The 15,623-nt window shown below is 47.1% G+C and overlaps 1 long non-coding RNA gene across 1 annotated transcript in view; it reads right to left on the bottom strand.

The window, feature by feature from the left end:
- LOC138849411 (uncharacterized) overlaps positions 1 to 15,623 on the bottom strand; it is a 444,923-nt gene that overhangs the window by 409,466 nt on the left and 19,834 nt on the right. Inside the window, exon 3 of the long non-coding RNA XR_011388243.1 lies at positions 3,137 to 3,514. This is a non-coding gene — a long non-coding RNA (uncharacterized lncRNA). The remainder of the gene's footprint in view (positions 1 to 3,136; positions 3,515 to 15,623) is intronic.

Raw genomic sequence — 15,623 nt, 5'->3', positions numbered from 1 at the left:
AGGATGGATTCCAAGCAATTTTTCCTGCCATTCTTGCTTCCGAGCCAGAATTGATCCTTCAACATCATTAATTTCCTCTCCTTAGTCTGTGGATTTCACCTACGTTGTCCCCTTTGACCCTCAACTACAGCTCTGTAAGTTCAGCCAACCAAGATCTTTGTCCCTGTTCATAAATGCATAAGCTGACTAATGAGCAGTGTTCCAAGCCTCCTGATTCCAGGAAGCCTGCTCTTTCTTGAGCACACATACCCTCCTTCCTATTCCAGGAATAAACATCTACCAGAACCACCTCAGTGTTCACCTTCCTGTAGCTCTCTCACGAATGCTGAGACTCGGGCAGAAGGGGAAATAGGCAGTTACGTATAAGCTATTCACACACGACAGGCACACAGGGCTTTCCACATATCACAGGCATTGAATGAACGCATGAGTGAGGGACTGACACCAGGAAGAACTCCCCAAGTTCACAGAGCTCAGATCAACAGACATTGGTTAGTATCTTACCGTGGTCAAGGTGGTATTTATAATGTGGTAGCACCATGCCATGCCTGAAACAAGGCCAGGTGTCTTCCCCCATGAGTCAAGGAAACAGATACGTGCCTATTGACTGAATGCAATGGCAGGTCTTGTGAGCACAAAATGCAGAAAATCACCACAGCTTGGGGTCAGATGTGAGATGGTCAGGGCCAATGCTGTGATGCCACCACTTGCGACACTGGCATCCCGTATGAGCACTGTTCCACTTCCAATTCAGCTCACTGCTAATGCACCTGGGAACTCGGAACTGAGACGATGGCCCAACTGCTTGGGCCCCTACTGCCCACATGGAAGACCCAAATAGACTTCCAGACCCTGGCTTCTGTAGCCATTTGGGAAGTGGACCAGCAAACAGAAGATACCTCTCTCTCCTCTCACTCACTCCCTCTCCCTCTATTTAACTCTACCTTTTGAATAAGTGAAACTTAAAATGCATTTGTGAGATGGTCCTTGATGGATAAGAAAAGGATGCTACCTTCTGCTCAGTAAAAGACCTCGGTCCTGATTAGCCTTTTGCAGATGAAAACCCCCCCTGTGCCCCCAAATATGGGTCAGTGGCCCCTCTTTGGGCAACCCTCCATCACATGCACACACTCAGCAAGACACTGGCCTTTCCATATTTGTCTCTCCTCTCCCAGAGTGCTGCTTACGAGTTGGCACATCAGACCCCAGGCTGGGCACACAGCACATCTTTCTTGATGGCTTAGAGGCACAGTCAGTGAGTCCGTCAGGCAGTTACTGCAGGTGGAGGGAGCAGAGTAACACAGAACACTCATGAAGGAATCCCTGCACAGCTGACAAGTGACGAGTATGACTTTCACTGGAGCAGAGAGAACGAGAAGGGCACCGGTAGCACACGCGCCTGGCAAGACCACCAGGGACTCTCCCACATGGAGAACAAGAAGCCAAAGGACGTCGCCCAGTACATGAGCAACCTGCTCCAACCTTCAGTTTAGAGAGAACCCTTTGGCAACAATGGTGAGGATGGTCAGAAGCAGCCATCCCCCAGGCAAGAGAAAACACTGTGGACCTGCAGAGGGAGAAGCAGTGGACATGGCCTGTAGAAGACCCTGAACCCAAAGGAGACGAGGGTGGTAGGAGAGTGGAGGCGATGAAGCGCTCCTGTTCATGAGGTTAGCGTAGCATGGGACTATACACCGACTGGGTTCTAACCTCTGCGTCACCTATTTACCAGTTCCCTACCATCTCTGAACTTCAGAAGCAAATGACTTCTAACGCTTTATTTTTTCATTCATCTATTCCCCCTACCACAAAAAGCATTTTATTTTGCATTGTAACCTGAGAGAAGGATGGGTCTTCAGTGACTCAGTTCATGGTCAGTGCTATCTGAGAAATGCAGTGGTCCTCGCCTATGGGGACCTTCCAGATGCTGAGCTGAGATGACTAGAGTGCCACACACTTATCGGCAACAAAGGGCTCCCTGTGGTCTTACTATAGCAGTTGACAGCTCAGCACGTGGACTGTTCGGTGAAGGCCTATGCAGGCTATCATTAACTGATGGTAATCAAAATAGTAATGAAGACCACTGATGGCTAATTACCTCGGCATTACGAACGACCTTCATAATTCTACAGGAATGGAGATGAACCACTTGGGTTACTTTGACCCCTAAAGTCATCCTCAGATTCCAAAATTATGTAGTGTTGACTACTTACAGATTAGTGGATCCTGGTGCAGACCCACAAGAGCCCTGTGGGGTTGGCTGAGCTCTCTCCAGGATGCTGTGAGTGTTGGCTGCCATGAGCTTGCAACAGGTCCCCTTCCTTCAGAGAAGTGTCCTTGACTAAGGAGAGCTTGCTGGCCTAAGGATTCATGTCCTGGCCCTTTGGTCTCCAGGTGGGCACCACCTGCTGGTGTGATTAATGCTCCAGAGTCCCTGTGAGTCCGGCCAAGGCTGAGTTTCCCACAACCACATCCTTGCTCACCCTTTCTCTTTCTCTCCCATAACCACACCTCCCTTCAGATTCATCCTTCTACTGGCCTCCTGTCAATCAGTCCCACGAGCTGCCATCCCTGTCTCAAGCTCTCCTTTTTAGATCTAAGACTCACAGCTTCTTTTTCAGAGCCTCTTCCCCCCACCTAGAAAGGTCTGATGTGCATCACAAGTGGTTGTGAAAACCTGCTGACATAATTTTAGTGCAAGTTCCTTGTGCAACTCCTGGACGCAATAAATCATGGCAAAAATCTCTGCCTCTTTCTCTACATTTCAAAAGAATTCTGGTCTCTGGGATGGAGAACAAAGAAACCCTGGCGGCAGCGGCAGGAGCTGGCAGCAGGGCCTGAGCAGCCAGAGAACCATGCATTTGTTGATGCAGGAAGAATGAGCCAACCATGCGCACTGACAGGCTAGCTGGGACTTGGGCCAACCAGGAGCATTTTGTACCCAATTTACTACCAGGAGTGGGGGCAGGGAGCTGGGTGAGAATCTGGTGGGAAGGGAACAGGTGGCAGGGGCCGCGGGGTGCTATTGGAGGTGTTTCAACCCAGTACATTTGTAGGTGAGCTTCGCTGTTCACCTTTCAAGCAGAAGGGCAAACATCGCCCACAGCGCTCTCGGAAATATCACTTCCTGACTCACCTGTTTCATCTCCATTGCGCCGGCCTCCCTCCAGCCTCTCCTTTCAGGCCGTCTTCCCACAGTCGCTGCAGGGTGAGCTCCGCTGATGAGGGCACCTGGCTCCTGCTGCAGCTCTTCAAAGCTAGAGGTCAGGTGTGTTTCCAGGATTTAATTAAGCTGGAAATGAAATCCAGGGCTGAAGTGGCTCATCGCCTCTATTATCACATTTCTTTCTGTGTGTCAGGCCGCGGCGGCTCCAGGTCTTGAAGAGGAAGACGTGCATGCTTCGCGGTCAGGGCTCGGTGCATCGATTTCAGGAGGCAGTTCAGGAACTTCTCTCCATTTCAGGACGGAAGAAAACGACAGTCTGCTCAGGGGCCTCTCGGGGAGAAGAATTACCTTCAAATGAACAAAGGAAAATGCATCACAAACTAATACATGACTTTAATGCACTTTCTTGTCATGACGTGTGCTCACTCTAAAAATGTATGAGATTTTTTAACAGAATTTTAAAAATCATTTCTAATCTCCACCAATAGAGCTATGCACTGTAATATCACAGTGTCTTTCCTGCCAAGGCCAGGTGTGTGCTCAGGGGCCTGGAATTGAGAGCTGTGGAAGAGGAAGAGAGTTCTGATCCTATAGGGTTTGGAGGCACTATATAATCACACCATATTTTTTTAATTTATGTATGATTGTCTTCAGAAAAATCAAGGAAAATGAGTCTTAAGAAAAAACTGTGCGGCCGGCGCCACGGCTCACTAGGCTAATCCTCCTCAGTTGGGGTGCCGGATTCTGTCCCGGTTGCCCCTCTTCCAGTCCAGCTCTCTGCTGTGGCCAGGGAGTGCAGTGGAGGATGGCCCAAGTGCTTGGGCCCTGCACCCGCATGGGAGACCAGGAGGAAGCACCTGGCTCCTGGCTTCAGATCGGTGCAGCGCCGCCGGCTGTAGCGGCCATCTGGGAAGTAAACCAACAGAAGGAATACCTTTCTGTCTCTCTCACTGTCTAACTCTGCCTATCCAAAAACAAACAAACAAACAAAAAAAAAAACTGTGCATGCATTTAAAAAATGCTTTCACACCAAAATAAACTTTCCTTCTATTCCATTTTTCCAGAACTATTTGAAGTGCCCTCATATATCCTCACTAACATTCATTCATATGGGTCACTCATTCATTAAGATCAATTGTGTTTGCCCCCTTTTCAAGCAATACAGAACCAGGAAAAAAAAATTAAAAACAGGTCTTAAAAGAATGCCCATGCTGGCCAGCGCCGCGGCTCACTAGGCTAATCCTCCGCCTAGCGGCGCTGGCACACCGGGTTCTAGTCCCGGTTGGGGCGCCGGATTCTGTCCCAGTTGCCCCTCTTCCAGGCCAGCCCTCTGCTGTGGCCAGGGAGTGCAGTGGAGGATGGCCCAGGTGCTTGGGCCCTGCACCCCATGGGAGACCAGGAGAAGCACCTGGCTCCTGGTTCCTGCCATCGGATCAGCGCGGTGCGCTGGCCGCAGCGCGCTGGCTGCGGCGGCCATTGGAGGGTGAACCAACGGCAAAGGAAGACCTTTCTCTCTGTCTCTCTCACTGTCCACTCTGCCTGTCAAAAAAAAAAAAAAAAAAAAAAGAATGCCCACGCTTGGTAATACTACAGCCTATCACACTGCAGTCATGTTTTCTGTGCCTAATAACATATTCTATAGTCTCTCAGATTAATCAAATGAGATGAGGGGATTTATATACTGCTGTGCGCTGAGAAGGGGGCTTAACAGTCTCCCGGAGTAATATCATTTGACATTCGAAGCTATTAGACTGCAGCTGCAAAGGGTATTCATTTTTTAGCCTGATTGGTGTTTGGCGAGGGGCAGTCCCCTTCGCGTCCCCTCAGCGTGGCGAGGGTTGGCAGCTACTGGGCACTGACCTTTCCCACTCCGGAGATGTGATTGCTTTCACACTGATCGTACAGAAACACTTAGCAAACCTCATACTGTTAGCTCCATCTCACACCAGCAATGCTGGCATTTTATGACTGTCAGGTGGCGTTAGGCAGCTGAAAACTCGCTAAGATGGGGAAGCTGGGCAGAATTAATCACTTCTGAGGGTAGTAATTGAGTCGGTTTCGTGAAATTAATAAGTATCACTTTGGCCGGTGGCAAGAGTCACAGAATCATAGACTGTTCACAATGAAAGGCACACGTCTAGAGCTCCTCTACACATGAAGGGATGGAAGGACCGAGGAGGGGAGGGATTTTTGTTTTGCAGGTCCCGGAGTAGGACAGAGAAGCGGTTTTTCCACCTGCGCAGATTTTAAATGGAACCCCACACCTGCAATGACAATGCATTCAGACCCTGTAAGACAGCAGCTCCATGGGGCCAGTGTCGTGGCGCCGTGGGTTAAGCTGCTGCCTGCGAGGCTGGCATCCTTTCTGAGCACTGCTTTGGGTCCCAGCTGCTACTCCCTGCTAACGGCCTGGGAAAGTACCCGAGGATGGACCAAGTGCCTGGGCCCCTGCCCCCGTGTGGGAGACCAGGATGGAGTTCCAGGCTCCGGGCTTCAGACTCACCCAGCCCAGCCCTGGCTGTTGTGGCCGTCTAGGGGAGTAAACAAGCAGGTAGAAGATACCTTTCTTTCTTTCTTTTTTATTTTTTTATTTTTATTTATTTTTTTTTTTTGAGAGGCAGAGTGGACAGTGAGAGAGAGAGACAGAGAGAAAGGTCTTCCTTTTGCCGTTGGTTCACCCTCCAATGGCCGCCGCGGCCGGCGCGCTGCGGCTGGCGCACCGCGCTGATCCAATGGCAGGAGCCAGGTGCTTCTCCTGGTCTCCCATGGGGTGCAGGGCCCAAGCACTTGGGCCATCCTCCACTGCACTCCCGGGCCACAGCAGAGAGCTGGCCTGGAAGAGGGGCAACCGGGACAGAATCCAGCGCCCCACTGGGACTAGAACCCGGTGTGCCGGCGCCGCTAGGCGGAGGATTAGCCAAGTGAGCCGCGGTGCCGGCCAGAAGATACCTTTCCATCTCTCTCTCTCTCTGCCTTTCAAATAAGTAAATCTTTTTTAAAAACTGTGACTGAAAAAGGCAGGAATCCAAAGCCTTTCCCACTTTTTTATCCATCTCTTCTCTGAAATATCTTAGGAAATCGCAGAGTCACCACAAAGCACAGATCAAAGCCCCTTGCTAGGCATCTCAGTTCTGGTTATTTTTCTCATACCTCCAAGTGTTCTTTATACAAGTGAATAATCTCTATTAAAATTAACAAATAATTCAAATTAGAAAAAAAATGCGTTTCACAGTCTTCTCATTTACAGGAAGAAAATACTGGTGGCCCCTGCCACAGCAAATGACATCTCCAGTGGGAACCGGACAGACACTGGGAATTCATGGTTACTGTGGTGGCCTCTCCCATCAGTCTCAGCCCTGGTCCACAGTGGCACTGCATTTTGGTTTAGGAGTATGGATTGCATCAAGGGTCACCCAAGAGCAGCGTAGGTCCCTCAGCTGTGAGTCACCACTGAATTAGCAAATGTCAACACAGAACAAGAATGTGATGATCAACTTTGTATGTCAAGGGGACCGGACCTCAGGGTGCCCAGATATTTGTTGTACACTATTTCTGGGCGTGTTGTGAGAGGAGTCTTTCTGGATGATATTAACATTTAAATCAGAGACCGACCAACCAAGCCCTCTTCTCACCTACTGAAAGCCTGAATAGAACAATGGGCTGAAGAAAGAATCTTCTCTCTGCCTGACTGTCTTCAAGCTGGGACATCAGCCTTCTCCTGACTGCAGACTTGGACTCAAACAGGAAATTCAGCCACCGGCTCTCCTGATTCTTGGGTGTCCAGGCTCATATGGAACCCCACCATCAGCTCTTCAACGCCTGGGCCTCTCAGCCTCCACATCACATGGCTTACTTGTCAACAATAATTCAATAGAGGGATGATGATGATGATAGATAATAGGTGGATGGTAGATGATAGCTAGGGGTAACAGAAGATAAAGGTGATAGATCCATGATAGATAATACAAAGAGATATACATATCATAGACCCTAACGATGCTGTTTCTCTGCAGATTAATTACAATTAATTAATACAAGAACAAACATTGACCTAGGCTTGGACAAATGTAACAAGGTTGACCAGCTAAAAAAATACACAAGGAAGTCAGGAGTATAAAAAATATCCAGAAGCAAGGACAACTTCCCGGCTCTCATAACAGACCCAGAGTTGCAGACGATGAATGTGAGAGGAAGGTCAAGTCAGACTTTCTGGATACTCAGCTGGCCTTTCTTAGCCACAAGGCTAACACTGCCCTGCAGAAGCGCAGGACTCCCTCTGATGGGTAAACTGTCCATCCATCATCACTTCTGGATTCTGTGAAGTACAGCTAGACACAAAGACCCAGCACAATACACGTAAATACAAAGAGCCCCATTTGTTGTTATCAGCCTTCCCAGGTTAACAAAGCTTGCTCTAGTGAACCCCTAAACTAACATCTATTAGGTCAATACAGAGCTCAGTTACCCTGGAATCCTTCGGAGTCAGGCCAAGATACCATCACGCCTGCTATCAGGTTGTTCTTGTGCTGTAATTAAAACTCAGAGCCACCGTGGTTGGTTGATAGGCAGACATCTGACCTCATTGGCCCAATCAGAGCAAAGTTCTGGATTTTTGTTTGACAGCTTAGAGAGAGTTATTGTCTCCCAAGATTACTAACAAACAAGCTGGCCTTTCCTGCCGGCAACCTTCCTGGCACCCCAAGGGAAGTTCCCACATAGGATAAAGCTGACACGATGCACACAGAACAGCGAAACAGAAGAGGATTCTTTCCTGGTGCCATTGAGCTGCTTGATCAACCCTGACCTAAAGCCAGTGCTTTGGGAATGCCAGTTAACAAAAGTTAGTAAATCCCCTTGGGTTAAGCCAGGCTGGCTTGGGTTCCTAGGTACTTACAAGGGAGAGACTGTTACGGATATGCAAACATGCAGAGATTTCCTAAGTCCACGAGTGCCTGAGACACTGAAATGCCCCCAATTTTATGAAGAAAATTCACTTTAAGAATTCTGCAGAAGCCAGCACCACAGCTCACTAGGCTAATCCTCCGCCTCGCAGCGCTAGCACACCAGGTTCTAGTCCCTGTCGGGGCACCAGATTCTGTCCCGGTTGCCTCTCTTCCAGCCCAGCTCTCTGCTGTGGCCCGGGAGTGCAGTGGAGGATGGCCCAAGTCCTTGGGCCCTGCACCCCATGGGAGACCAGGATAAGTACCTGACTCCTGCCATCAGATCAGCGCGGTGCACCGGCCGCAGCGCGGCAGCCATTGGAGGGTGAACCAACGGCAAAGGAAGACCTTTCTCTCTGTCTCTCTCTCTCACTGTCCACTCTGTCAAAAAAAAAAAAAAAGAATTCTGTCTCTCTCACTGTCCACTCTGTCAAAAAAAAAAAAAAAAAAAAAGAATTCTGCAGACTTAGGTCAGTAAATCCAATCCCTGAGTCTATGGTATAGGCCCACAAGCATACAATGAAGCCTACTCTGCACCAGAATCTGTGTAGGGCAGAGGGCTAACAAACTCTCTGTTCTCTGGCACAAACTGATGGAAGTCATAGAGGGAAAGGGGATCTACAAGTTCCTTTTCAATTCTTCAGAAGGCACAAAAGAAAACCCACCTATCCAATCAAAATAAGACTGGCTGGCAGTGTGTGGACTCTGGTTCCCTTTGGATTTGCTACAAGGGATTTTTTCAGGGTGATAAGTTCTAACTGGAGGCTAGAAATGGGAAAACACATTTAAAACTAATAAGTTATGTTTAAAGTGTTTTCTTCGTGTGGCAGTTAAACTCCAGAACAGAGAGGAGGTAGAAGAACGGAAAGTCGGGGAAGGTGGGAAGGGAGAAAAGGAAGAAGGGAGGGAGGGCGTGACAGAATTAACTGGGGGAGTAGGGTTGATTTGATCTATAATTCAATCACTTTCACATTTGCTAAACTTCATTCTTTGGAATGGTCTCATTTTCCCTCTAATTACAACAAGAATTACATCCTTCCAAAAAAGCATGTTCTGAACTCTCACAAGAGGTACTGAGTTTGTTTCCTAGGGCTGCAGTTAATGCCACAAACAAGGTGGCTTCAAATTACAAGGATGTATTCCTTCACACTTCAAGGAGCCAGAAGTCTGAAGTCAAAGGACCAGCAAGGCCGTGGTGTCTCCAGGAGAGACCTTCCTCACCTCACCAGCTTCTCCTGCACCCTGACAGATTTGGCCAGGGCAGCCTAACTCCACTCGAGCTCCGTCTTGGCACCACCTGCTCTGTGTGTCCCTGTGCGTCAGATCTCCCTCTCCTTTCCTAGCTAGCCATTGCCTTAGAGCTCACCCTAAATCCAGGATATTCAAGGTGCTTTAACTTAGTTTCATTTTCAAAGACCCCATTTCCAACTAAGGTCACGTTCACAGCCACTGAGTCTTGGACCTGGGAGTGCCGGCTCGGGCACTGAGTACCGGCTAACTTTCTGAGGCTCACTCGTCAGGGTTCCAAGTTGGGAATGTGTACACCTGCTTCTGACACTCATTCTTCCCACCTACTGGGGAAATCTAAACCAAACCTAATGCATCCTGACTGCTATGACACGTCTCTCTTTTCCTGAGCATCCCGCACTGAACCACTTGCTGTGCTCCATTTTATACCTGAAATTTCCCTTCCATCCACCTCCTCCTTATAGCACAGCCACGAGGGGCTCACATTTGCTTTCCTCCCCATGAGCCAGCCTCGCCCACCACTAAAATGATTGATCTTGAAACAGCAATCAGCTCAGAAGCCAAAGGTGACCTTCCTCCTCCTCCTCTTGTCACACCCCACGTATAGTTCAAGGGTTTATTAACCCATCAGATGACACAGGCTACATGTAAGTCTCAGTCGTTCCCCCACGCTGGAGTGTTCTCTTCTCGAAAGTCCCTGGTTCTTTCCTCCACCTCCTGTTGCTTTAGCAAATGGCAGTGTGGGTCAGTGATCAAACTCAGCCTTGTCTTGGCAAGGGCTCATGTCGACTCCTGCACTGGCCTCTTCTTGAGGTTTTCTCCTCTCTCTGCTTCCCTGAGAGCCAGTGCTGTCTCTCTTACCTCTGGCCCTCACAGGATTCTACCTTCTCCACTCTGCCACAGCTGGCTGGCTTTGGACAGTTTGAGATAATCCAGTGTTCATCCTTGAACCTGAACATTGAGGCTGAAGACTGACAGCTTCCTCAAGAACTACTCTTTTGAATAGAAGAGAAATTTAATTTTATTCAGGTTCACACGGTGTGGTCAGTAGAATGTCTGTTACTAGCCCATCACAAGATAACTACAGAAAGTGACAGCAAGTCCTTAGAAAGTTTTACAGCAATCTCATGAGTAATAATACGTCTCCTGACTTGAATCACTGGAAATGTAAGCTATCCCACTCATATCTGGAATCGAGAAAAAACTGGTCTCTTAGAATTTGAGAGCAGAAGAGAGGTTACCAGAAGCTGGGGATAAGGGAAAATGCTGCTTAATGAGCTCTAAGTTATAATTAGGTGGGAGGAATAGTTCTAGTGTTTTATAGAGCATCAATAACAATACTATATTGTGCATACATTTTGTAAAAAGATTTTTAATGTTTTCTCCATAAAGAGAGAATAAATGTTCGGGGAGACAGATGTATTTACCTTGATTTGCACATTACACATTGTATATATGCATTGAGACATGACATGGTATACTATAAATATGCACAATTTTATGCATCAGTTAACAATTTTAAAGTTAAGGATTGAACTTTGCATCTATTTTCATTTCAACTGTCCAATAATTTTTTCCTTTACTTCTTGAAATAATTTAAAACTCACAAGAAGCTGAAACTCTGAGTTCTCACGTACCCTTCACATAGCTTCCACCATAATAACTTCTCACTGAACCACAGTACCTTGTCCAAACCAAGACGCTGACATAGATACAATTCTAATAGTTCACTTGCATTGTATTTTGCCAAAGTAACCATGTCTGACAGATTGGAAAACTTTAAAAACTATTCAACACACACAATTTGGAAACAGCTAGTTTACATCATCTTATTCCAAAAATAATTAAAAGTAGAAACAGAAAAGAGTGGACATGACACAGGTTTGGAACCAGCTGACCTAAGTGAGCCTCGTCCCACCCCTCATCTCCACACAGCATATTTTTTAAAGATTGTTATTTATTTAAGAGGTAGAGTAACAGACAGACACAGGGAAAGCCAAGAGAAAGATCTTTCATCTGCTGGTTCACACCCTAAGTGAGCAGCTGGGCCAATCTGAAACCAAGAGCCAGGAGCCTTTTCCAGGTCTCCCATGTGGGTGTCATCTTCCACTGATTTCCCAGGCCACAGCAGAGAGCTGGATTGGAAGATAAGCAGCAGAACTGGAACTGGTACCCATATGGGATTCCAGCGCCTCAGGCAGAGGCTTAGTCTACTACACCACAGTGCCGGCCCCTCCACCCAGCATAGTTGTGGCCAAATCCCATAAACCTAGCCTCGGAATTGACTGTTAACTGCGAACTAGGGGAAACAGTCCTTCCTGCAGAACCAGCACAATGGTTTGAGAGGCATTTTGCAAATACTTTCAAAGGCATGCAAGTGCTCTTTCTACAGTAATAGGAGAATATTTATGTCCAGTGAACATGTACATATTGGTGCACAGACGATGTTCAAGATAGCAAAAGTACAGAAGCTCCTGACTTTACAAGCACTTCACTTTCCAGCCCTGTACACCTGTGTGATAAAACAGTTGGTTTTCTCCATTTTGTCTGTGGCCTCAAAGAGTCGCATAGCCGGGACATCAGAGCTGATAGAAGAACACAGGCCTTCTTTCTCTGAAGTTGGTTGCCTTTCACTCACTCACATCTGTGGGCATTTTGCAAAACCTAAGTCATCTCAACTCTTTGGCAATTTAACTACCCAAGGAAAAGGAAAGATAATTTGTGCAGATTTTGCAAGTAGTTGCATTGGCAACTTTAAGATCTGGTTGAAAGAAAAATCAGTGTTTTAGGATGGTTGGCCTTTGCCATGCTTGCTTCCCTTTCATTTAGCAGTAATTCTGTCCTTTTCTTCCCCCTTTCCCCAAAGTGGCACCATACGGGTTGTTAAGCAATTGTCCCTGACAAGGTCTCGGTGCCTGTCAATAAAATGGAACCTTCTCCCCTTCCCTGTTCCCTTTTAGTACTAAGGAGGGTGTCAATCAAAGAACATCAGTAAACGCTGGTTTCTGAGCGAAAGCAGAAAGGCCCTGACAGGCAGGGAATAAAAGATGACTATTTTTAAACTAGCAAGACCTTTCTTAAAGTGAGGCAGGTTGAAGAAGAGAGAGACAAGTTTCGCTGCTCTGTTCTTCTGGGAGGTGAAAGGGCTCCTCCAGGTCAAGCCATCGTCTCCGCTGGTGAGGAACGTCTTGTTTGTCCGGAGAACGGTTTTCAATGGTGTGGTACTGCTCTTTATAAACCAGAGATGAAAACTCCTCGAACATATAGCTCTCTGAAAATAACATTTTCCCCAAAAGCTCATGGGTTTACAGCACTCTCAAAATCTTGCCCATCAAATATAATTAAAGCAAGACCTTCAGAAAATTGATGGGCAGAGGGGGTTTAGTTAAACAGTATCAAAAAAAATTTAACAGCCGACATTTATATTCATTAAATAAAATCCAACTCACTGTGTGTATGTATATATATACACACATATATATAATTATACACACACACACACACACACATACAATGGCTGCCATCCTTGCACACAGATTCAAGTTATACCAAGACAGATACTCAATGATTGAGACAAAGGGATATGTGTTCCCCTACAATATGTGCAGCTGGTTTGACGCAGAATTAATATGCGGAACATAGATCTGCAAGGTGGAACATCCAGTCAAGCCACAGAGAAGGTGTCTTGTCTTTAAGATGAAAATAATCAATCAAACCACTATTCCACCCACATCCCAGAAAGGGACCTTTCGAATTGCCTGCCCAGAGCTGGCCTCTCTCTCCTCAGAACACACTGCTCTTTTATATTAGGATGTACTGACTTGCTCTCCAGCCTCCCCTAAATCCTCTTCCTGAATACACTCATTAACCTTTGCTCAAACATACGCACATGCTCCTAGCAGGTGGCAACGTTCTTCAGTCCCTAGCAATATCAAGGTAATTCTAGTGCAAACACAGAAATGTCAGTGTTGCTAAACTTTTTAATTACACAGCCATATTACCTTCAAGTGGCAAAAAAGGCATACTGCCAAGTTCCACTTCCAATAGTCTGCACGGGGAACCAAAACGTGTTTAAGGAAGATAGTACAGGGGACTCAACCCAGAAGCTCAGGAGGGTGAAGTGAGAAAGGAAAAGGCTTAGAAAGACCTGGAGGTAGCTGGGAACAGCAAAGCCAATGACAAGAATTGAACTGTCCATCAGAGGGGCAGAGAGAGCATCATGTACCCCCACAACCATGCAGGCCAAGCCAGAAAGTGGGAGACCAGCCACTGAGAGGGAAGAAGCACAGCAGGTGCCTTTTTTTTTTTTTATAGGCAGAGTGGACAGTGAGAGAGAGAGAGAGACAGAGAGAAAGGTCTTCCTTTGCCGTTGGTTCACCCTCCAATGGCCGCCGCGGCTGGCGCACCGCGCTGATCCAAAGCCAGAAGCCAGGTGCTTCTCCTGGTCTCCCATGGGGTGCAGGGCCCAAGCACTTGGGCCATCCTCCACTGCACTCCCGGGCCACAGCAGAGAGCTGGCCTGGAAGAGGGGCAACCGGGACAGAATCCAGCGCCCTGACTGGGACTAGAACCCGGTGTGCCGGCACCACTAGGCGGAGGATTAGCCTAGTGAGCCGCGGCGCCGGCCAGCAAGTGCTTTCACAATGTTCCCCTTTAAAGGACAGAAATGGGGTCAGTGTTGGGGTGCAGCTGGTTAAGCCACCACCTTGATACCAGATCCCATATGAGCACCGATTCCAGTTCTGGCTGCTCCACTTCCCATCCGACTCCCTGCTAAAACACCTGGGAAAGCAGCAGAAAATGACCCTAGTGCTTGGGCCCCTGCCACCCACAGTGGAGATGCGAATAAAGTCCTAGAATCCAATCTTTGGTCTGGCCCAACCCAGGCCATTGCTGACATTTGGGGAGTGAACCAGCAGAGGGAAGATCTCTCATTCTCTCTCTCTCTCCCTCCCCCCTACCTTAGCTGTGTGTATGTGTGTGTGTCCCTCTCTCTGTATAACTTTGCCTTTCAAAGAAAATAAATAAATCTTTAAAAAAAAAAAAGAGGTGGGACTGGTGCTGTGGCATAGTAGGTTAAGCCTCTGCCTGCAGCACTAGTATCTCATATGGGCGCCGGTTCATGTCCTGGCTGCTCTTCTTCTGATCCAGCTCTCTGCTAACAGCCTGGGAAGGCAGTGGAAGATGTCACACGAGCGAAAATATCAAGTATTTGGGCCCCTGCATCTACATGGGAGACCCGGAAGAAGCTCCTGGCTCCTGGCTTCAGATCGGCATAGATCCAGCCGTTGTAGCCATTTAGGGAGTGAACCAGCAGATGGAAGACCTCTCTCTCTCTCTCTCTCTCTCTCTAACTTTGCCTCTCAAATAAATAAATAAATCTTGTATAAAAAACAGGTAAGAGATCTCCTTGCATATATATTTTTCTGAGTAGCACATTTTCAATAATATTTATGTTCTGCTGTTAATGTTTTAATCTTCCTTCACATCAGGTACACGGAAGGGATTTGAATCCTTCACCCCCTAACCCTCTCCTAGCCCACTCCCAGCCTCCAGCTGCAAACAGAATTTCAAAAAGCATCCAATTGGAGTTAAAGGCCTATGAATAATTCTGTGTTAAGTAAAGAGTTCAACTTTGGCATGAAGTAGAAAAAGAAAATAGTAAAAAAATAAAATAATGAACAGTTCCTCGAGAGTTTGGCCCTGTCTAAATACTGACGGAGTTTGTGAACTCAAGAGGCTTCCATAGCCTTGGCAACTCATGACAAGAGCCTCGGGTGATCGGTGATGTCATAAATAAGAGTGTCAATTGTTAAATCAACAACAGGAGTCTGTGCACTTGCTCCCCATGTAGGACCTCCGTCCTTAATGAGTTGTACTATAAGAATTAATGGTAAAACTAGTCTTCAAACCATACTTTATACTTTGTGTGTCAGTGTGGGTGCAAACTGTTGAAATCTTTACTTAGTACAGCATTGGTCTTCTGTATAAAAAGTAAATTAAAAACAAATCTTAATGAAGAATGGGATGGGAGAGGGAGTAGGAGATGGGACAGGAATGGGGGTGGGAGGGCATGTATAGGGGGAAGAACCACTATATTCCTACATCTATACCTATGAAATTTGTATTCATTAAACAAAATCTTAATAAATAAATAAAAAGCATCCAAAGTCTTAGGACCCACGTGTAGAAGACACCCTCTCAACGTCAGCACCCTAACATGGGTAGGTACTCAGGTTGAGAGCCCTGGGGCTGCCTGGTTTCATTTC

Source organism: Oryctolagus cuniculus, chromosome 4 (assembly GCF_964237555.1).
Source record: "Oryctolagus cuniculus chromosome 4, mOryCun1.1, whole genome shotgun sequence".
NCBI classification, from domain to species: domain Eukaryota; kingdom Metazoa; phylum Chordata; class Mammalia; order Lagomorpha; family Leporidae; genus Oryctolagus; species Oryctolagus cuniculus.
This window is presented reverse-complemented; position numbering and strand designations above follow the sequence as displayed.